The 23,168-nt window shown below is 39.3% G+C and overlaps 1 protein-coding gene across 1 annotated transcript in view; it reads right to left on the bottom strand.

Annotated features, from left to right (window-relative positions):
• Positions 1-6,184, bottom strand: part of arhgap24 (Rho GTPase activating protein 24) — a 269,673-nt gene extending 263,489 nt beyond the window's left edge. Inside the window, exon 1 of the mRNA XM_018097447.2 lies at positions 5,838-6,184. The gene's annotated coding sequence lies outside the window, so the exon portion shown is untranslated. The remainder of the gene's footprint in view (positions 1-5,837) is intronic.
• Positions 6,185-23,168: the final 16,984 nt, after the last annotated feature.

Here is a 23,168-nt window from a genome sequence, read left to right as displayed (position 1 = left end):
TCACCTGAGGCCTAATGGCTGCACCGGGCCTTCTCTCGGTATGCTGCAGGGCCCTCCGATCCTGGGTAAAGACACCAAACCGCTTATTACCGCTATGCCCACCTTTAGGTGGATAATAGGGCCAAATGATTAGATCATATAGAAGGCAATGCAGTTCGTTGGGAGAGGATGGCATCAATGAGCTGTCTCGTCCAGACAATATTTTTAAACTTGTTTGATAGATATTTGCCAGATTTCTGCCTAGCTATATATGCCATCTGCTAGGGCCCATACACAGGCAGATAAGCTGCTAACTTGGTCTGAAACAAAAGCTTAAAGTGATACAAACACCAAAAAAATTATTTTACAAATATGAACCTACTTCCAAACCTACCTATAGGTCATGTTGACTGTTTTTTCCTAAAAGTCCTGTTTCTCTACATAAATCTTACTGAAGATCCTGAACCTGACTGTCTGGCAACCCGACTGTAGCTTCTCAATCTGTCAAAAGGGCTACGTCATAAATTGGGAGGATTCAGCTTGCCATTTGCTTCAAAGAGTTCCCCCTCCCTCGCATAGCATTGCATCCCATTGTGAACTAGATAGCAGGCAGGCTTGATCTTTCTGTTGCCTGCCTAATTCAAAGGGCTTCCCCCCTCTCTGCTCTTCCCACGAAGAATTAAATAGCAGGCCAGCTTAAGCTCTGCAGTGCCTGTCTGCTTCTAAGGGCTCTCCCACCCCTTCCCCATTACACATAGACAACGGAGCTGAGCTTGTCACACACCGGCAAAAAGCAGAAGGGGCGTTACAGGTTTGTGATTGGGCATATTTATTCACTTGGGAGGCATTTCAATTAAAACCTGGAAGAGGGGAACAAACATGGCTGCTCCGTGAGTCTGTGGCTGTCAGTATCACTTTAAATCTGCTGTGTATGCGATATTGGGCTAATTTGATAGTTTGTCTCAGGGGCTAATCAAATTACAGCAATGAGAATATGAAGATCAAGCCTACTTGATGGAGATCTGACCAATTTTCACCCAGATTTTGGTTGGGGAGGCTTTTTGGAATGCCGCATACATGGACAGATAAGCTACCAAAATCAGTTTGAAAGACCCGAATCAACAGGTTAAATCTGTCTGTGTATGGCCACCTTTAAATGCATCTCTTGCGCACTCTCCAATCCTGCCTGTGCCCATAGAGTGGATGAAATAAACAAAGACTTTGCAATATATTTAGATTTTGCTAGTGCACCAAATAATTTTAAAGGTCATGTGTCAATATTTACATAATGTTGAGTTGATAGGTGGAGACACTGACCAATGGACAAAAAGTAAAGTTGTTATCAATAGAACATATCCCTTTAAAGGAGAAGGAAAGGCACACTCACTGGGGGGTGTCAAAATGTTAGGCACCCCCCAGTGATTTTAATCGCTTTCCTTTTACCTCAGACTGGTGCTTCTGTTAGGAGAAAACTGCACCAGCCTGGGGTAGCTGAGAAAGAGCAATCCTCTTCCTTCTTCTGTCCTCAAGCCGCTTGCACATGCAGAGTAGAGTAAAAGCCGAACTTTAACAAAAAAAGGCTGCTCTTTCACTCTACTGCGCATGCGCCGGCCCCAGAATTTTGAAGATAGAAGAGAGAAGGAAGATGATCACTTGGTTGCAGCTACCCCGAACTGGTGTGGTTTTCTCCTATACTATAGTAAGTACTATACACACTGACTTTCTATACACTCGTGTATATATAAACTATATTTGCCAATATTTATACTAACTATAGATTTAATATCAAGAAATCATACAAATTTAAAGGCATTTACAGAATCATCACAACAATCTCATGGCTATAGGTTGTGGATCAGTCCTGCTCATCAAGTTTGAGACATATTGGACCATTAACCCATTCCCAATCTGTTTATCCAGTGTTCCCTAACTCTGAAAGACACATTGTTAAGGCAGGGGGTGGAAGAGTGGCCTACATGCTTCACCCACTGCTCATGAATACAGTGCTACTAAATGCAGGCAGTGCTGGTATTTAGGTCTCTGCTCTGAAATGGGGCACAAAAAGCTGCCCAACTCCAGTAAAGGGAGCAAAGGGCAGACTGCTCCCATTTTTTACACTTTGCACCCCACCCTGCAGGTATTAAATGACCCCTTATATACCAAATTTTTCAGAAAATTTTGAAAAGGATAAAAAAAGCTTACTGCTATCAGATGTATGAAAAGGTTCTACTGTTTGGGCAATTCAGAGCCGTTAATACTGAATGGGCTGCTTACTGTCAAATCTGTCAAGGAAATATTTGTTTTATCAAAGCAATATCAAACTCTCAGGCTTCTAACTGTTGGTAACTAAAATGGAAATTAAAAAATTTCACCTAAGCCAAATGTTTTATTGGTAAAAACATTGCACAATATTTTGGGCCTACCTTAACAAAACAGACTGTTGTCACAGATCAATAAACATAAAAACCCTACAAATATTATATTTTTATCTTCCCATTTGAAGGAAATGGGGAAAAGTGTGCATTATGGGCTTATTTGTTGTGCCTTGATTGATTGAAATGGCAAACCAATGGCTTGTGTTTGGAACCCAAAAATCTTATGTAAGGCTCAAAATTTGATAAAACAGGTTCAAATACTTATATGGCTTAGGAAAAAATCCTACGCAAGCCCTTGCTGGTCTGATCATTCATGTACCTTTAATACATAATAAAATGAAGGGATTGGTTTGACTGCCCTATGTAACAAACCATTGGGTGACAAGTACAAACATAACTATTTAGCAACTGTAGAAGTAGAAAAAAATATTACATCTGTTTGCAAATCTTTAACTATGTACAAAGAAATAGTTTTCTCCACATTTATAATTACTGTAATGGCAACTCTACATATAAATATCAAATGTAGTCGATAATGGTGCCATTATTGTGTGTTTTTAAAGAATAAAGCTAATAAATAACACAGCTACGTTATATCTTAAACCCTATCTATTAATTTAATGGACACAGGATTTTAGTTTAGATTCATTTCATTGGTTTATTTTGAAAATTATATAGGGTCATTGCTAAATGGTTATAAATAGTGGCGCAGGATACCCAACAATATCAAAAGAAAACCAGGTCAAGTTACTATAATATTACAGATGCAGTGTCTTAATAAAGCATTTAATACAGTAATGTATTATGGTGTTAAGTTTATAAATAAATAAGACATTATACAATCCAAATTTCAATGCAGGAAGAGTGGGGGCATTATTAATAAAAGCTAGGGAGGGAGGGCAAGTTTCACTACATACAACGAGGCAAGTTTCACTACATACAACAAACATTAGAGAGCACCTCTGTGCTATCAAGCAAGCTAAAATAGAAATGGAAAGGGATATTGCAGCTAGGAGTAAAAAGAATCCAAAATTATTTTTTAATTATGTGATTAGTAAAAAAATTAAGCAAGAAGGGGTGGGAACCTTATTATCACGGGGGGGGGGAAGTTGGTTGATGAGAACGGGGAAAAAGCTGAAATTTTGAACTCTTATTTTTCATCTGTCTATACATCTGAGGAGCCAGATAATGAAGGCTTCCCTTTTAATATGCCCAGTTCTAGTAATTTAGCTACTGATGCATGGGTCACTCGGGAGGAAATTCAAGACTAGGGCCGGATGGGATTCATCCCAGGGTATTAAATGAGCTGAGCGCTGTGATTGCCACACCTCTTCACTTAATTTTTCAGGATTCATTGAGGTCTGGCATGGTGCCGAGAGACTGGCGGATTGCTAATGTGGTGCCATTATTTAAAAAGGGATCCTGTTCTCAGCCTTAAAACTATAGGCCTGTTAGTCTGACATCAGTAGTAGGAAAACTTTTGGAAGGGGTAATAAGGGATAGGGTACTTGAATACATTGCAGTTCACAATACTATTAGTTTGTGCCAGCATGGTTTTATGCGTAACAGATCTTGCCAGACTAATTTAGTCGCCTTTTATGAGGAGGTGAGTAGGAACCTTGATGCTGGAATGGCAGTTGATATCCTCTACTTTGCTAAAGCGTTTGATACAGTACCTCACAGAAGGTTAATGATCAAATTAAGGAATATTGGCCTAGAACATAATATTTGTAATTGGATAGAGAACTGGCTGAAGGATAGATTACAAAGAGTGGTGGTAAATGGAACATTTTCTAATTGGACCAGTGTGGTTAGTGGAGTACCGCAGGGGTCAGTCCTTGGTCCTTTGCTTTTTAACTTGTTTATTAATGACCTGGAGGAGGGCATAGACAGTACTGTTTTTGCTGATGACACAAAATTGTGCAAAACTATAAGTTCCATGCAGGATGCTGCCGCTTTGCAGAGCGATTTGACAAAATTAGAAAACTGGGCAGCAAACTGGAAAATGAGGTTCAATGTTGATAAGTGCAAAGTTATGCATTTTGGTAGAAATAATATAAACGCGAACTATCTACTGAATGGTAGTGTGTTGGGGGTATCCTTAATGGAGAAGGATCTAGGGGTTTTTGTTGATTACAAGTTGTCTAATTCCAGGCAGTGTCATTCTGTGGCTACTAAAGCAAATAAAGTGCTGTCTTGTATAAAAAAGGGCATTGACTCAAGGGATGAGAACATAATTTTGCCCCTTTATAGGTCTCTGGTAAGGCCTCACCTTGAGTATGCAGTGCAGTTTTGGGCTCCAGTCCTTAAGAAGGATATTAATGAGCTGGAGAGAGTGCAGAGACGTGCAACTAAACTGGTTAAGGGGATGGAAGATTTAAACTATGAGGTGAGACTGTCGAGGTTGAGGTTGTTTTCTCTGGAAAAGAGGCGCTTGCGAGGGGACATGATTACTCTGTACAAGTACATTAGAGGGGATTATAGGCAGATGGGGGATGTTCTTTTTTCCCATAAAAACAATCAACGCACCAGAGGTCACCCCTTTAGATTAGAGGAACGGAGCTTCCATATGAAGCAGCGTAGGTGGTTTTTCACGGTGAGGGCAGTGAGGTTGTGGAATGCCCTTCCTAGAGATGTGGTAATGGCAGATTCTGTTAATGCCTTTAAGAGGGGCCTGGATGAGTTCTTGAACAATCAGAATATCCAAGCCTATTGTGATACTAATATCTACAGTTAGTACTAGTGGTTGTATTTATAGTTTATGTATGTGAGTGTATAGATTGGTAGGTGTGGGTTAGGTGTGCTGGGTTTACTTGGATGGGTTGAACTTGATGGACACTGGTCTTTTTTCAACCCTATGTAACTATGTAACTATGTAAAGTGAGGCACAGAAATAATGATGCACATGTTATCTATAATTATTTTTATTAACTAAAGTGCCAAAATATTCCATAGCAATTGGTGTATACATTAAACATACAGATTGTCATACAAAAACAGCAGATAATTGATACAAGAGGTAATGAGGTCCCTAATCACAAAATTCATCAATGGTATTCCCTATGCTTTGTGATATATACAAATTCAAATCAATCCTCCCCCTTCTAAATCACTCAGTACTGTAAATGTTCATACATGTCACACAATTATGGTAACAGCTGCAGCCTTACTAGGGTAAACCTTTACTGTGCATCACAAGAAAGGATAAAGAAAAATAAATATTATGCTCACAGTGGGGGTGTATGGTTATTACCACAGTATTCCACAACAAACTATTCATTTCTCCTTTACCCACAAGCAATTTTGTTTGGCATTGGAGGCAGCTGTGATATAGATCCTTAGCTCACCCTGAGACAGAGACTGAGCCCACTCACCCACACGGACATGGGGCTGTGCATTCCACAAGACAGCTGGCCATTCCAAGCTTGCTCAATAGTCTGGGCTGTCACCAGAGAAATATCCGCTTGCACGATGAGTACTTACCCTGATTTCAGCTCCGATCTGCAGGTTCTACGCAGGTATCCGCCAGTATTATACTGATTCGCAAGGCAGGCTGTAATCAAGGCAAAAAAAAAACCCTTTCTGAAAGATCAGTTCCGTGCAGTTACAAGGGGAGTTAGGTGTAAAACTCCCATGAGAAAAAACTTGCTTTCAGTTCCTCTTGTCAGACGCAGCGCTGCAAACTTCAGTGCACATACTGTAGAGCCTTGTCCGAGCAGCGCCCACGGGCTGCATTAGAGCAGATTAGTCTTGTACTGAGGCAATGGATTGTCCCTGAACTTGCACAGACTGATGGGGTGCGATTGTGTCAATACACTGTGCTGTACTAGAGGCTGGGAAAAGGCAGCAGTGCAGCCCCCTGGTTTCAGATTTCACTAGCAACTGGCAGCGTAATGCAGACTTATTGAACATCACTGTGTGTGCAGTGTCAGATCCCTTTATTACATATCCGTATCACATCAAACCATTCAAATAAGGATCTTTCTACTGTTCGCTGGTCCCACTCACAAATAAAGCCAGGCTGAAATACCACTGATCTAATATTCCAATTAGGATGATAATTACATTTTGATGCTATCCATATTGATTCTTGAAATTTGAAATCCCTTTGGTGTGTAAACTGGACTCACAAGATGTTGACTGTAATTTCCTGCATCCTGCTCTTTGAATATGTGGAAAATGAAGTTCAACAACAACCAGAGATGCAGCTGTAGGGGTTATGCACCTAAGCAACAGTTGGAGGGCTAAGAGCAATAGTATTATTTATGGTAATCTTTAGGAAGGCAACCAAGAGCTTTTTAAAGGGGTGGTACACTGTACAGTGTCTGTAGTGCTTACACTGATGCTGTGTTGCACTTACAGCTGTTTCTTTGTAGTGTGATAATGATAATATAAACTGTATCATTAAAAATAAATATGCAATTATTCAACTAAAATTCTTCAATGCAATTAAGTTAAAGACAATTCTTTTATTGTAAGGTAGATATGTTTTAAAACATGTACTATATAGGAAGAAATTAGATATCTGGCCTATTTTTCGACCAGATATCTATCAGGAGGCAGCCGGAGAGCGCCCATACACAGGCAGATAAGCTGCCAACTTGGTATGAAGGGAAACAGCAGCTTAAACCTGCCTTTGGATGGTCAGCTTTAAAGGAAATTCACTGCATTGTTTTATAGTTGTTTTAAAGATCCACAGATATTTTTGCAGTATACCACCCAGATATACTATCAAGGAATAAAACATGTTAGTGGTCTAGGGAGTAAAGAAAAACCCAGAACATAATATATCATGGTCTTATTTGGAGAAAAAAAATTAGATGCTTGCTACTTGCTACTTTTGCCCAAAGTTGCTACTTTTATTATTTTTTGTATCAGATAATGAATGATGTCAAGTCAGCACCATCAGATTTATGTATTGTTAGTAGCGTGAATGCTGGGCTCAATTATTTTTTTATTTTGGTAGATTAATACTATGAAATAGTTCTAGTTAGAATAATTTTACTAAATTGTCAGTAACACAAGTTTTTTTTGCCATCCTCTGGTTAACCATTGGTACAGGCACAAGTGCTACAGCACTAAGTGAACAAAATTAAGCCTCCTATAACCCATACACATAACACTTGTGCCTGTGCCAGCGACAGGTGCATGTCATTGTGCCCTGTCTGACTTCGTCTCTGGTGCTCTTGCTTTGACACACAAGGTGTGGCTGTGCCACAGGATGTCCTGTCCAACACTGCTCACTCTTTACAGTTAATTTTCTATGCCTATGGGAGTCATACAAGGTACTAAGTACAAAAAAATGTTGAGGCATTTTACCCATCTTTGTAAATGAATCAGACCTGTCTCCACGTGGTTCAGGTGCAGGACCGGATTTGTGGTGAGCCCCGCCACAGTGAAACTTTGAAGTTTTGCTCCCAATGGGGACTTCTCCCAACTGCTCCGTATGGGAGTTTAACCGTGCATGCATGGGGGCTGGGTTGTGTTTGCGGGATCGCAGGGGGGGGGGTACAGAATCGGGGCGCCCGGTTAACAAATCCTGTTAGGATTTTCGCTGTTCAGGTGTCTTAAACTGAGGGCCACATGTATGTTGTGAGACCAAAACTGCCAGTATCCTTAACTTCTTGATAATATTCTGAAGGAATCTGGGTCTTCCAATGTTGTTGTAGACCAACAGCTTCTGAGGACTTAGGGTTTGTACACAAACTTATGCTCAGGTATGAACATAGAGAATGTGGATTGGATAGCTGAGTATGAATATTAGTTAGGGATGACAGCTGGAGCAGAATAGAAAAGAATATTCCTACAATGCACTCAAAAAGGTTCTACTACTGATTCTTCTGTATCAGTTATGCTAATTCAACAAATTATCCATTGAGCACAGATCTAATTATCATGGTTTCAGGAAATTTAATGCCATGTTTGTTTTTGACATCTTTTGAAATAGTTGTGTTGTAGTTGCTGAAATAAGATAATTGTCCTTACATCAGCAAAAATATTCTATATTTTTTGCCTGATTTCCTTTTACTCTCTATTACTAAACAGTACAATTTAGATGCCCATACCTGAAATTACACAGAAAATCTTGGCTTCTCTAAAACTCTGCAGTATCATTGTTAACCTGTCAAAATTGTATTTAGCAGACCCCCTAGATAATACTGAGGCATGACGTTTGGAATTGCTTTGCTTTTCAAGAACCTGATGATCTGCAAAAAGTAATATTTTTAAAGGCATGGTCATACAAATGACCCTGCCCACACTCCAGTGTTTAAATACCCACAGGAAGAGGAGGGACCATCAATGTTAACCTCCATTTAACCCATAGCAGTCTGTGAATACATTATGTGCAAAAAACAATATATATGTTGTTAAATAAGTGCCTGTGTGTACAATATAGTAAGTATAACATATGACAAATTAACCAAATATTGTAATGGACAGCGATGAATGTCTTACTTCAGTATATTTCCATCCAATGCCAAATTCAGGGGAAAAATCACCCCTGAACTGCTATGGATAAACAAAGCCCATATCAAAATGCAACTAACCTTGGAAATAACTTTTTAAGATAAGAGTCAATAGGGCTGATTCACTAAGGTGCGTTAAAACGAGCGCTATTTATAGCATGCGTTAAAAATGTTATCGCGTCTTATTTTTGGAGTTTTAACGCACGATTCACTAAAAGTATATTTGCGTTAATTTAGATGCAATGCTGTTTGTGTTATTTAAGTCGCAAAGACTATTTTCGTGCGGTATTTGACACAATGCGCGCTAATTAACACAGCACACTACTTGTCGTGCGCTAATTAACGCACGTGCGCTACTTTTCGCGCGCACGCCATATTAGCCATACACAGAATTACATCCATAAAGCTACTTTTTTTTAAAATTACCCTTTCCCTGCAACCTGGAGGCTACATTACTCTAGAGCCAACACATACTTGAATAAATGACACTGCAAAGTCCATATTGTGTTGCCAAAAGCTCATGAACTGTACTTTTCTATCATTACCACCTGCTCCAAGTAGGTGTTAAGTTTTGCATAGTGTAATGCGATATGTAGCGCGTCCAAGTGTTTGTAAGCATGCGTTAGTATTATTTCTGCGTGCTAATTAACGCAGTAAATTAGTACGGTAAAATTAACGCATGCGGTTGCGCGCTAATAAACGCACGTGATATGTGACTTAACGTATGCAATATCACTTTAGCGAATCACGCATTTTTTTCATGTCAATTTTAACGCAAAAAAGCATGCGATAACGCTTATCGCACTTTAGTGAATCAGCCCTAATTTCTCATAGCAAACTGGGGTAATAATACTCCAAATTTATTTTCAGAAATTTATTCCAGTAATTGTTTACCCAATGAGAGGCTCGAGTGAGATGTCTAACATAATGGCCATACCACTACTTCCTCCTTTACAGCTCTCTAAGCAGTTCAATCAGTGACTTGAGGGGGGGAATATGGGACATAACTGTTCAGTTAGTTTGCATTTGAATAAGACCTGCATGCTCACAAATTAACTGAACAGTTATGTCCCATGTGGCCCCCTCAAGTCACTGACTAACTAAGAGGTTAGAGAGATGAAAGCAGGAAGTAGAGTTCTGGCTATTATGTTAGACATCTGCTTACTCCAGCCTTTATAGATTACATTTTTTCCTAACTAACTATATTACAAATATTTTTTTATTTTGCGCAGTCTGTCTATTTACCCAGTTTCATTTTACATTGAACTGTTCCTTTAAAGCCTTCCCACTCCTGTCATGATATAGGCCTGTAAGGGTTAATCAAGCAGGCCAAGGTATCACAAAAATCTTCCCCCATGTGACAGAAACAGATGTATAACAGGCCTCTGGTCACTAGGGTCTGGAACCAGCCATGTGTAAAGGCCTCACATCCTGGAATGCCCAACTCTAATCCATGGCTGATAAGGGCCATGCCATGTGGGGGAGTGAAAGCCCACATGGGGGTGAATTAGAGTTCACATTGGGACCCATCATAGGTGATGTGGAGGTCACACCATAACCCAAACTCACAAACATTTATTGTCCCAGAACCCATACTATTTATACTAGAGGTACCAAAACCTGAGTATATGTTTCATTTAAGATGGCCTTTCATACGGGTCCAAACATCGCTGGATTTGTGTTCTCGGTTTGTCAGATAGGAGTATCTGGGCAGGGGCAGGTCACACAGTAGTGATGTTTAGTCTGTATGGGACCGGTGGGATCATTTAGAATTGATGAATCTAATTTCATCTTTCTATTATGTTCCCACAAGGAGTTATGGACATTGGTATCATTGGACCAGTCCATACACTCAGTCCATACACAGGAGGCCATAAAACTCACACTGTGTCCTGATAATGGTGACACCCCTTGCATTCCTGAGGTAGGGGGGAGTGTCCAGTTACCTGATCCCCTGCAAACTGGGATAAATAGTCAGCTCTTCTGACTATACTCTGATATTCTGTGGAGGACCAATTTCTATTGGAAGTTTATCCTGTGGTTTTCCCCTTGCCTCCAGGACTAGAAGGACTTTGCTTGGTATAGTATAGATAATATATCATATAAAGTAAAACAAAAACGAAAAACAAAAGTAAATTTCTCTGCATATGATAATAAATGCTCCAATTCCCAAAATACAATCCGTACCAATCTAAACAGTGAGGTCCGGGTGTAAAAACCCCGGACGTATCGCAAATGCTGTTCAAGGAACACAATGGTCAAGCATAGTCAGTACAAGTCAAAATAGCTCACCGGTATCCCTGGCTGGTCCGGGTGCTCAGGGCCCCGAACCCGTAGCTGAAGGGGAAAAAAAGCCGATTTCAAACGTAGTGGACACCAAGCGCTCCGGACTCCGGGGTCTCTCATAAAATCAAATCTTTATTGTTGCATTAAAAGAAGGAACGCCTAACGCGTTTCGTATGCCAAGCACACTTATTCATAGGCTTGCTCACTCTAAAAAGGGGAGGTGTCATGATATAGGCCTGTAAGGGTTAATCAAGCAGGCCAAGGTATCACAAAAATCTTCCCCCATGTGACAGAAACAGAAGGTCACTAGGGTCTGGAACCAGCCATGTGTAAAGGCCTCACATCCTGGAGGCCATAAAACTCACACTGTGTCCTGATAATGGTGACCCCCCCCTTGCATTCCTGAGGGAGGGGGGAGTGTCCAGTTACCTGATCCCCTGCAAACTGGGATAAATAGTCAGCTCTTCTGACTATACTCTGATATTCTGTGGAGGACCAATTTCTATTGGAAGTTTATCCTGTGGTTTTCCCCTTGCCTCCAGGACTAGAAGGACTTTGCTTGGTATAGTATAGGACTTCTATATTTTTCCCTTTTATTTTAAAACTGTTTGTACTTGTTTTATCGTATGTCCTTTGTTGTAACATCTTGTTTTAACTTGCACTGTTATACTTTTTATAATATTAAATATAAAATTTAATAAGTTTGTCCTTGATGCTCTAAAACGTACCTAACCTCCGAGTGTGTAACTGTGTTGTGTACCCTAGCCCTCTGTATGCTGTGTGCTGATTAACCCTGTGACTGCTGGTAAGGAGAGTGTGTGTGTCGGTTCTTTACATTAACCCTTTCTCTACCAGTGTGCTTGGCATCTCTCATCGCCAGTGTAAGAAGTATGAGAGTGGTGGCAGCAAGTTGTATATGAGTTTGTGAGCGTTGGTTGGTCTTTGGGGTGCTGTGATGCTAGTCTGACCTGGGTGTCAGGTGTGTGAGACTGAGCAGGAGACCCTCTAGACAGCCACGCCTAAAGTCACGTGCGTCTGAAGTGGCGTAATCGTGACAACTCCCTTACACAGGTGTCTATGTACCAAGCTGCCAGGATCCTTTATGATAGAGAACAGGGTGGGAAAAAACTTAGAGGATGGCCAGGAAAGGAAAAAATCATAGTAAGCATGGTGTAATTTGCCCTTTTACCTTGGCCATCGCCATGTCAGCTATGCATGGGATCTACCCAAGCTTAAAGGAGATGTATACCATAAATTTTTACAATGCACTAAACCATGTAAAATAGAAGTAAGTGCTTTTATTTTAATACCTTTGGGTTCAAATATGTCCATAACTGCTTAAAAAATGTGCTCTACCCAGCCCTTTTGCAAACTTCCGGTTTAGACTCTTCAGTATGTGGCTGGGAGCAGCTGGCCCTGATCTACTTTAGTAACAGAGCAGCAGCTACTTAAAGTGCAGTGAATATGCATAGAATAGGCAGGGCTTAGCAATATCACAGGCAGTCTGTTCCTGCTCTGCTCGCTCCTCGCTATCTAATGGAACAGTTGAGACAACTCACAGAACATTGTATTAAGCCCAGAACAGAAGGATTCTGTTCCTTATTTTTACCCAGCTCATACCACTTTTTATAGACTGAAGGGAACTTTGAAAACTGCAGATGAGGGTCCTGTGGAAATAAAAGCGGTTAAACCTACATGAAATCTACATACAAGTTAATTAAAAACTGGAAAGCAACTTATAATTGGCTCCATGTTAATATACCATCAGTTTACAGAAGTATACAAATTTTACCTTCAAAAAGGTAATACAGGTTAACAATTAAGACACATGGAGCTACTAGTAGCAGCTACTTGTCATGGCTACTAAAACAGACAATGCTGATTATTTACCGATAACTCTCTCTATGCGTATTTTAGCAGAGGAAATTCTCATTATTGTCTGTGGCAAGTTATTTCCTTGAGTTTAGTGGCCATGAAAAAGTAACTGCTACTAGTAGCTCACTGTGTCTTCAACCTAACAGCCCTCAAGATCAAACGCTACAGGCTCATTCGATTTGGAGATACTCAATCTAAGTTCAGGATGAACCCAACATCCTAGCAAACACACACAGGCATCAGACACCACATCAGTGAGTCTGTTATAGCAGACATCTGCAGGCACGCACCAAGTCACCACACTCCTCACCAACCCAGATTGAGTAATCTGAATTTATTCTATATTAAAGCACATCGTTCTTTAATACCTTGACTTCCAAAATTCCATGCCAAACAGCAAAAGTGAGGCATTCGCTGAATGAATCCTTTGGAAACCTGGCTCTTTACAATGCTAAACCCAGAGCATAATGAAAGAAGTCTTTAGAACTGAGAAGCACCAAAGTTTAATGCATTATGCTTCCTGCATAACTCTGATAAGTAAGTAAGGAACATTCTCAAATGGGAAACCCTCTAAAATTCTAGTTGAATAAAATAAAATTCCATAGAGTTTCACCAATGCATAGAGAATCGATCTAAAGAATCAACACTACCAGAAATAAAAATGGAGCAAACTGGATATGATATTTCCTGAAACAAGCACAGTGTTGAGAAAAAGACAAGATAAGTACAAGTAGAATGACTGGCAGTCAGCCAGAAAATAACAAGCCTAACAGTGTTAACACCTAAAGACCAAGATGAACTATAAAACCATCCTTTAACCTGCTTCACGGCCTAGTCCCCAAATAGTGAACCACTGCTGCAACACAGTATAATCACTTATGGTAAATACTCAGAATATACCTAACATTAGAAAAGCCAACTGTAAAAATACAAAACACACTTATTACCCTAATGCACACTTATAGTTACACTACACACACATACATTATGTGTTCGCCACTCACACTTGCTTACACACGCACACAACACACATTTTGGCACACTTACACAATTTTGTGGAATTTTTTTTTTTTCATCAATTTTTTTGTTTTTGCCTGGAAAAAATATTTTATTTCCTTGGCAGCAATAGCATATTTGCTTACTGCACTGTCCAATACCTTTTGTATGTTATTTTGGCGCTTATATTACATTTTTCTGTAATTGTGGTGCATTTTTTGGTGCATTTTATTGCATTTTCAATTCTGCAAAGGCTTTGTTCACTTGATTTTGTCTGTAAAACTAATTTGGCCAAGCCGAAAAATACTGACTGTGATTCTGACTGCAGATTACAAAAAAAAAAGCATTGATTATGGTGGTTTTATTGTTTTGGTTTTGTTTCATCAGAATGGGTACTTTCTTAAAATATATGGTTTTCTAGGGTCTCCATACTGTTAGGGGGTCTTATGGCACATAATACACATACCTGGAGCTTATATTGCAGCGTTCAGAGTGTTAGACGAGAAAATTCCTATGCACTATTTTCATTTTGGTGCCTCTATACTTCACACAGTAGTGGTAAATCTATGCATATTGGACATCAAACTGTTCAGTAGGCCCGTGGCATTCATATTTAGAATATCAAGTATAAGTAAATCTAAAGCAACTGGACTTGCTAAGTAATCATTGAAGACGTTTCACTATTCATCCGAGCAGCTTCTTCAGTTCAACTGACTGGTATGGGAAGTCCTCAGCATATGAACTCTTTCACTAATCCAATCACAATGGCACATTGTAACTCTTCAGAGAGGTAACACCTGAAACTCACAGAAGTGTGAATGCTGTGGAGTTATTTTGATAGGATTACCAAAGTATCATGCAACTCATATAGACAGGTGTTACTTGTTAGAGGTGCATGAATGGATGTGTGAAGAGTTCTGAAACTGCCGTGGTACACATGATAGAACAGCACTGTATGTAGTAGACAGATGGTGTTGAAGCCCCCATCTCTGTTTAGGAATGGTTTCTCCACTTTAACATGAATAAACCAGCAGTCTTCTTTGAGAATAGCAACATCCAAATTTTGGACAAAGGAGTGTCTTTTAGATGTAGAAATACAGTGGAGTCTTGTCCTGTAGAGTTTGCCCTCCTATGCTGAGCCATTCACTTAGAGATCATCTGCTTTGTCTCCCTAATGTCTGTGCACACCTCGCTACACTGGACTGCGTATACCACATTGCTTTGTTTTTCCTTTGGTGTTGGATCCTTTGGGTGTACAAGTTTGTCTGTGTGTTGCTAGGCTTGAAAAAAAACAGGAAAAAGCGACTTAATAATATATCAGTCCAAAATTATCCACAGGGACTACTGCAGTTAAGTGTTGTATAATAGCTCTCTGTACGGTGGTATGGAGTTGCCACTTCCAAAATAATGGATCAAGATGTGAAAGGAAGAGGACCCATGTAGTCCAAAACATGTAGTGCTATGCATTTCTAAATAAAGTTCACACTTGTTTGCACAGATGTGAGCTCTCAGGTGGATTCCTTTCACATTTTGAATAAAACAGGGATGTGGTTTTTGTTGAAAATTCTCCTGAGTTTCTCCGACACTCCTGCTACATATGGGATGACTATATTGCGCCTACTCTGTCTCAGGATGGTTATTCCTTTTGGTGTTTCTGTTGGGCTTAGTTGGTGGTGTTTTTACAAAAGGCCCAGTCTGGGTAGCCACAAACTTTCAGTGCTCTTCTGAGATGTTTGTGTTCCTTGTACTTGGACTCTGTTGATTACTTAGCAAGTCCAGTTGCTTTAGATTTACTTATACTTGATATACCATGACCTGGATCAATGAAAATCTTCATAGTGACATATTTAGAATGTTTGTTCGTTAAGAAATGTAGGATAAAAATAGGGTAAAATGCAAGCTTGGCTTTGCTGTTTGGTGCTTTGCCATACAAAGACATATTTACCTTTATACCCATTTCTATTACTGGGATCATCTGGTACCAACACTCCTCACTGGCTAGCTACCCTAACTATGAATCATTCTTTTCATTTAGTACTATTTCTTTGAATGCCTTCTTAGGCTTATGGGGCATCGGCCATATATATCTACATGGCATTGCTGTGGAAATGTTAAAGTATGCATTTGACACCGTGAATTGATCTCATACCAGCAAAGAAAATGTCCTGTTTGTTTAGGTTTAGCATTCAGTCTCATAAAGACAAGCAGCAGCAACTAGCCAGCCCCCCGCTCACAAAAGAATACTTTGAGGGGTGGCATCCCCCCAGCCCTACCACTTAAAACTTTGCCACTGAAGACTTGAAGCTAAACTTCAAGTAAGATGATACTTGTGTATAAATGAATAGTTTTCCCAATGATTTAATAGTGATGCATGGGCACCTTGGTATAATAAACATTGCTCCACATGCAATTTTGAATGAATGTCGTCCCTAAGTTTTCACATGATAAACCATAAAATAGCATTTTCTCATTAATCGGAGTCTGGCCCATTATGGGCTAATTTTACTAAATAATAGTTAATGTTATTTTAATTTCAGTATTACAATTATCTAATTACTGCAATACTATTTCCTATTTCTTTCCTATTAACTATTTTAACTTGTTGGTGCTACACATAAACAAAACCATGAGATCATGTGGGTTTTAATATTATATTAAATCAGTGCAGACAAATGGTATTTTACACATTAACTTAAGTGTGTTATTCAGATATCATAAGCAAGCGAAATATTTATATATTTATAGGTTACCTGCAAATGTTGAATTCCCTTGAAAAGTCCCTTCAGGGATAATTTAACAGGTTTGGGCACATGAGCCCTGAAGTTTCAACAAATATCCTGTTTTATTAAATCCAAAGAACAGCAACAATGCCAGTACCTACAGCTGCAAAATCCAGCTTGTAACTTTATGCATGTCAAAGCACAACATGAAACTGTAAAGACTGCTTCGATGTTTTGTTGCATATGATCTCAGTTCAGCTTTTTTTTTTTTTTTGTAAAACAAGCTTTGATTGTAATAGTTATGTAACCTCTATTTCAGCTCAATAGCTGCCTTCCCGGACTAGTACCAGTAGAACATGGGTTACACTGTACTCTCTTACCCAGAATGGGCCTTCGCTAAGTGGAAGAGGAAGGTGAGGGTGTTGTGCAACTACACCTCTCTTGCTGCTATAAAGAAAAATACAAACAGAGGATGCCAGAGGTTCTTGCAAACAACACCCTCACCTTCCTTTTCCATTTAGCGATGGCTCATTCTGGGTAAGAGAGTACAGGGTAACCCATGTTCTACTTAGATACATTCCCTTCTGCCCAGCAACTAAGAGAACTGAACTTGTAGGGGTTTAAATCCATAGGGGCCATTTAACATTTTCAGTCCCTACATTTATATTGAATGTAATTGTTAACTTGCCACTTAATGTATGTATTGCACTTTCAGTTAATTAATATCATATGGGCATCAGATTCTATTCTAGACTCTATCCTATTCATAAAGAAAGGAGTTTAATTCCAGAACTGAATGCATTTTTAGCATGTCTAAACCCATTTGAATATTGTTTTAGCCCCTGAGAGAAGAGATAAAGTTTGTTTTTGTTTTTTGCTAAGTTGTGTATATCCACACATACACTTACAGTTTGATGAAGTAATGGATATCCCATCTTATAAAAGAATTTTGAAGCTTAGTTATTGCAGGGATCTCAACAAAAACACCATTAGGAGCCCATGGATACATAAAATAAACAGTGATCATAAAACAACAAGCCATAAGAAAAGAATATGGTCTAGTTACAGTTGCTGGATAAGGGATCCCATACCTGTTCTTTGTGCCATTAGTGGACTTCTGTTAAGGAGTGAACTACAGGGAGACATGGCAACAATTGGCAGTGTTCCCAATAGTCACTGATGGTGGTGCGGATTGCTGGGGGTTATGCAGGGGCAGCCCGGAAGGTATGTCATGCTGAGCTTATGTTCAACTTGGGATGTCCTTTTATTTCAGGATGAGGGGGTTCCCCGAATTACACCAAGGATGTACTAGTAAAACAGGTCCTTAAGTGTTACAGAAAAGGTTGGGAATAGGAAGGTATGCTGGGAAACTTGTTGGTTGCTGGGGTTATGCAAGGGTGTGCGGGGAGGTTTGTCGAGCTGAGGTGAGAAGATGGCACTATTTTGGTAAGCAGATTAGCAGCAATCTCCTGCCCTCCTTCCCTGGAAAGGTAGGGTTTTCAGGAAGTACTTGAATGCTGTATAAAAAAAAAAAAAAAAAAAGCTAAGGTGTGGTGTCTGACTGGTCAGAAATGCTTATGCGATTGCAGGTCAAATTTTGGACCACTTGCCATGAAGGAGGGATAGTTAGTATTTACAAACTTGTTATTTATTTTTGTATGTTAAACGATGTTGCCTTTTTGATGTCATGCATATTGTTGTTATTTAATTATACTCTGTAAGCAAATTTCAACAAAATGTGCAAGTATACAATATTATTGCCATGTGTTAAGTGCTGGTGCAGTCTTAATCATGGTCCCACTAAAAATCAAATGTACATGTAGGGGACCCTGTATTTTCACTTGCTGCACTGCTGTTAAATCCTCTGTAATATTTTGCATTAAATGGAATATTTTAGTCCAAAGAAAGGCACCTAAGCTTATAAAGGATATGGAAACTCTCAAGTATAAAAAAGGACTGTCCAAGATGGGTTTGTTTATGCTGTAGAAGAGGCACTTAAAGGAACAGTAACACAAAAAATGAGCTTTAAAGTAATAAAAATATAATGCACTGTTGCCCTGCACTGGTAAAACTGGTGTGTTTGTTACAGTAACACTACTATAATTTATATAATAAGCTGCTGTGTAGCCATGGGGGCAGCCATTCAAGCTGGAAAAAAGGTGAAAAGGCACAGGTTACATAGCAGATAACAGATAAGTTCTGTAGAATACAATAGTGTTTTATCTGTTATCTGCTATGTGCCTGTGCCTTTTCTCCTTTGAATGGCTGCCCCCATGGCTACACAGCAGCTTATTTATATAAATTATAGTAGACTTTCTGAAGTAAACACACAACTTTTACCAGTGCAGGGCAGCAGCACATTATATTTTAGTTACTTTTATACACTTTCATTTTTTGGTGTTCCTTTAAGGGGGATATGATCTCTATGCATAAAAATACAAGGGGCCATATAATACATTATATAATGCTTTAGCAGTAGGTCCTTCCAGCAGAAGCAAGTGAGAGCCATGAAGTTGCGGAGTTCTCCCCTTTAAAGGGGTGGTTCACCTTTAAGTTAACTTTTAGTATGTTACAGAGTGCCCTATTCCTAGCAACTTTGCAATTGGTTTTCTTTATTTTGTTACAGTTTTTGAATTATTCGCTGTTCTACCCTGGGCTGGTGCCCCTGTTAGGAGAAAACAGCACCAGCCCGGGGTTCCTATTCGCGCTGCTGGCAAATGTCCGGGACAGACGCATGCGCAGTAGAGTGAAACGCCGACTTCTCTGTTCAAAGTTCGGCTTTTCACTCTACTGAGCATGCGCACGCAGCGAACAAGGAAGAAGGAAGCGATCGCTGCTACCCCGGGCTGGTGCTGTTCTCTCCGTACAGGGGCACCAGCCCGGGGTAAAAGGTAAGAGATTTAAGTCACTAGTGCCTAACATTTTGGCTCCCCCAAGTGACTTAGACTTTCCTTCTCCTTTAATTATGTAACCTCAAACATTGCAATGTATAGCTTCCTTTTTCTAGGTAGAAAAAATAAAAAAGCATAAACATGTTACCTTGTTACAAGTGATGAATGACTTTCCTGTAAACCAGTTCAACTTTATGTGACTTCAGTACAGCACACAGTTTTGGCACCCTACTCCTTTCTAAGCTTTCCCTGACAAGCACTTCTTTCCCTTTCCTTCTCACTGCCAAAATATCTACCCCATTTCTTGTTCTTCTTTCCTTTATTTACTTTTCTTTCTCAAACAACTTTATTATTTAACCTTAGAACACACTGCCACCTAGGGGCTAAACCAATTTGTATTAACTATTAACATTTCACATCCTTACAAACATAAATACCAGGGGTCTTCTAAACAGTTTGATGACCAAGCATGTGAAATTTAGAGACTGCAAATTAAAGGAGAAGGAAAGTCATTTTGGCATTTTATTGCCAATAGATTTGTGACATTAGTGCCGCCTAGAACAATATATTTATTCTGCAGAAACCATTACCATACCCGAGTAAACAGCTTTAGAAGCTCTTTCCATTTGCTTAAGATAGCAGCTGCCATTTTAAGTAATGCAGTCTCTGTCCACAACATATAATAAGCTATGATTTTGAAAGGAGTGCATTTTGCTTAATTCAAAATATTTTTACGTCTTCTCTGAACTACCAAACAGCAGAATTTAGCACAAATTATATTTTTAGAAAATGTGTAAAAATCTTAAAGCTTGCAAGGTACTGCATCATAATTTCCATGTTCAATTAAATATGAAAATAATTCAAAGAAAATTCATTTTTGACAGTGGTCAAAAGTCTAGTTCCAAATTGCTGTGCAATTATCATTTTACAGGCAGAATCAAGCAAAATATAGCAACCTGGAACTGAAAATACAAAAAATCTATAAAAATGAAATAGAATAACTGATGCAAAATGAGATATAATTACACTGTGTCAATAGTGTCACACTGATCAATGAAATACATTTTAGAATTGCAAGGGATCAGTGATGTTTACCAAATGCTCGCTGGAGGGGATCTGACACTTAAAGAAATGTGTGATGTTAAATCAGTATCGAACTGTTCAAAAAATTACATAAAAATAAAAACAGCATTAAAAGGAGCAAGTTGAGTCAAATCACAACTTTTAAACTGAATAAATGAGAAAGAAGCATACTGTGTAAATTAAATACTTCTTACCCAGATTCTTTTGTAATGTTTGAAAGCTATTTATAGGAATTGTTCAAGGTTTCACTGACCTTTGATACCAGTGTACTAGGACAGGAATACAGTATTTGGTTCTATACTTAATTTATTTATGTAATGTACAGTATATTTTATTGTATTAGTCTGTCCCTATTGTCTAACCCAGTGCTGTAATTGTTGACCCTGAATAATTTTATGTAAGTGTCTCTTTGGACAACAAGCAACAAGAAGTATATTAGTGTATTGTCTTTAGCATGGCACTTTTGTACACTACAATAGTGAATTGTGTTTGAACTATGCTAGTTACCAGATTTTTTTTAAAGCCCTAAATTTTTATTCTTTGCTTCAGGATTCTGTCAATAAGCTGTATCATCCATAGAATTGGAATAATGCTGAGGAAGAGATCACCCAGTCAGCCACCTCGCCCCCGCACCTTTACACCCCCTTGCGTGTGCTTTGGCGCACATGCGCAGTTCCCGCAGGGGGGCAGGGACAAAGTAGAGTGGACTAGGGGTAGGCAGGAGAGGCTCCTGCCTGGCGCCCCCCAATCGTTGCACCCTAGGCAACTGCCTCTTCTGCCTACCCCTAGTTCAGGCTCTGCACAGAAACTTAGCAGGTTATGCAGAAAATATCAGCATGGTGTATAAATTGCTGGGCACAAAAGGAAATACGGAGGGATTGTAAGCATAACAGAAACAGAGTTTTTAGTGCTCAGTTTGTAAAAGAGTCTCCATAGGTTTAATTTAAATAAACTTTAACACTGAAGGAAATACAGTAAGGGCTTATAGGGATCAAATAATAAGAGTATTAAAATTGTTATATACTTTTTTTGCTGAGACATTAATTATTCTCCCTGCACAAATGGAGTTTACAATGTAATGTCCACAAAACAAGCTCACTAACAAATATGCAATCTTTTTGTATATATAGGAGTGTGTGTGTGTGTGTATATATATATATAATATCTCTATCTCTTCCAAGTAAATGCCAGCACTCACGTATAGATAAGTTGCTGTTACCTGGGTGCAGGTCCAAATAATGTTGAAGGTGCTTGAGAGAGGGTCAGCACTCACAGGACTTAACCCTTTTAGTGCCATGGGACGTAGATTCTACGTCCTGGGTAGCAAAGGACCAAAGTGCCACAGGACGTAGAATCTACGTCCTACAGCACTATCAGGTTTACAAGCGCTGCGCTCGCTTTTAAAGCAGCGCAGCGCTTGTAAACCCTTCACAACCCCCTAGGCAACGAGCAGAGACAGTCATACTCACCGATCCGGTCCCACGATCGCGTCGCCAGCCAATGACAGCAGTGGACACGCGATGATGACGTGTCCACTGCTGTCCCTTTAAATAGCGCCGCCTACTGTCGGCTCCTCATTCCTGCTGCGCACTTCGGACCTGATGGAGCTCCCCTGCTGCCTTCCTGCTGCCTTCCTGCCAGATTGGTCGCCCCTGATCGCCTGCCTGCCTTGGGTAAGCTGAACTACAACTCTCTACCACTGTTTATTTTGCTTATTTCGATCTCAACTGTCTAAAATTTTTTTTTTTTTTTCAATTTTTTCTTCTATCTTTGTCATTATTACACTTTTGTACACATACACACTTATTTACAACTTTCCCAAGCACACACAGACACCCACACACACACTTACACTTACACTTTTTTTTTTTTTTTTTTCTATCTTTCTTTTCTTTTCTTTCTTTCTTTGCTTTCTTTGGCAGTCTTTTTTTTTACTAAAACTTTATTTCTGATCTTGCTCTATAATTATCTGATTTATTTGGTTGCATTTTAGTGTTTTTTTGGCATTTTCATAATTGATTTCTGTTTTTTTATTATTGTATTGTATTGTAACTTTTTTTATTGCTATTGGGTGCTGAATTTGCAGTGACGTTGGTGGATCCAGGGCTCTGACCACCAATTTCATTGCAATTATTGTTCTTCTGTTGGTTTAGGTGGTTTTATTGAATTTTACTGATTTTATGGTGTTTTATCTTTGCATTGTTCTTTATTGTGTGTTTAGTGCCCCCAAAAAGGTTGCTTTTGCAGTGACATCGGTGGATCCAGGGCTCTGACCACCGATTTCATTGCAATTATTGTTCTTTGATTGCTTTTAGTGGTTTTATTCCATTTTAACTTCATTTGATTTCAGTTGTTCTAGAAAGGCTAAGATCTGGTAGTTTCTATTGCCAAGGGTTAGGCTGATGCCACACATGGCGTAGGGCTGATTTTTTTCAGCAAGTGGAAAAAACGCTTGCCGAAAATTCAGCCCTACGCCTGCTACTTGTGCCTGCACCC

Source organism: Xenopus tropicalis, chromosome 1 (assembly GCF_000004195.4).
Source record: "Xenopus tropicalis strain Nigerian chromosome 1, UCB_Xtro_10.0, whole genome shotgun sequence".
NCBI classification, from domain to species: domain Eukaryota; kingdom Metazoa; phylum Chordata; class Amphibia; order Anura; family Pipidae; genus Xenopus; species Xenopus tropicalis.
The sequence above is the reverse complement of the archived record's forward strand: the minus strand, read 5'-3'. Positions and strand labels throughout refer to the sequence as shown.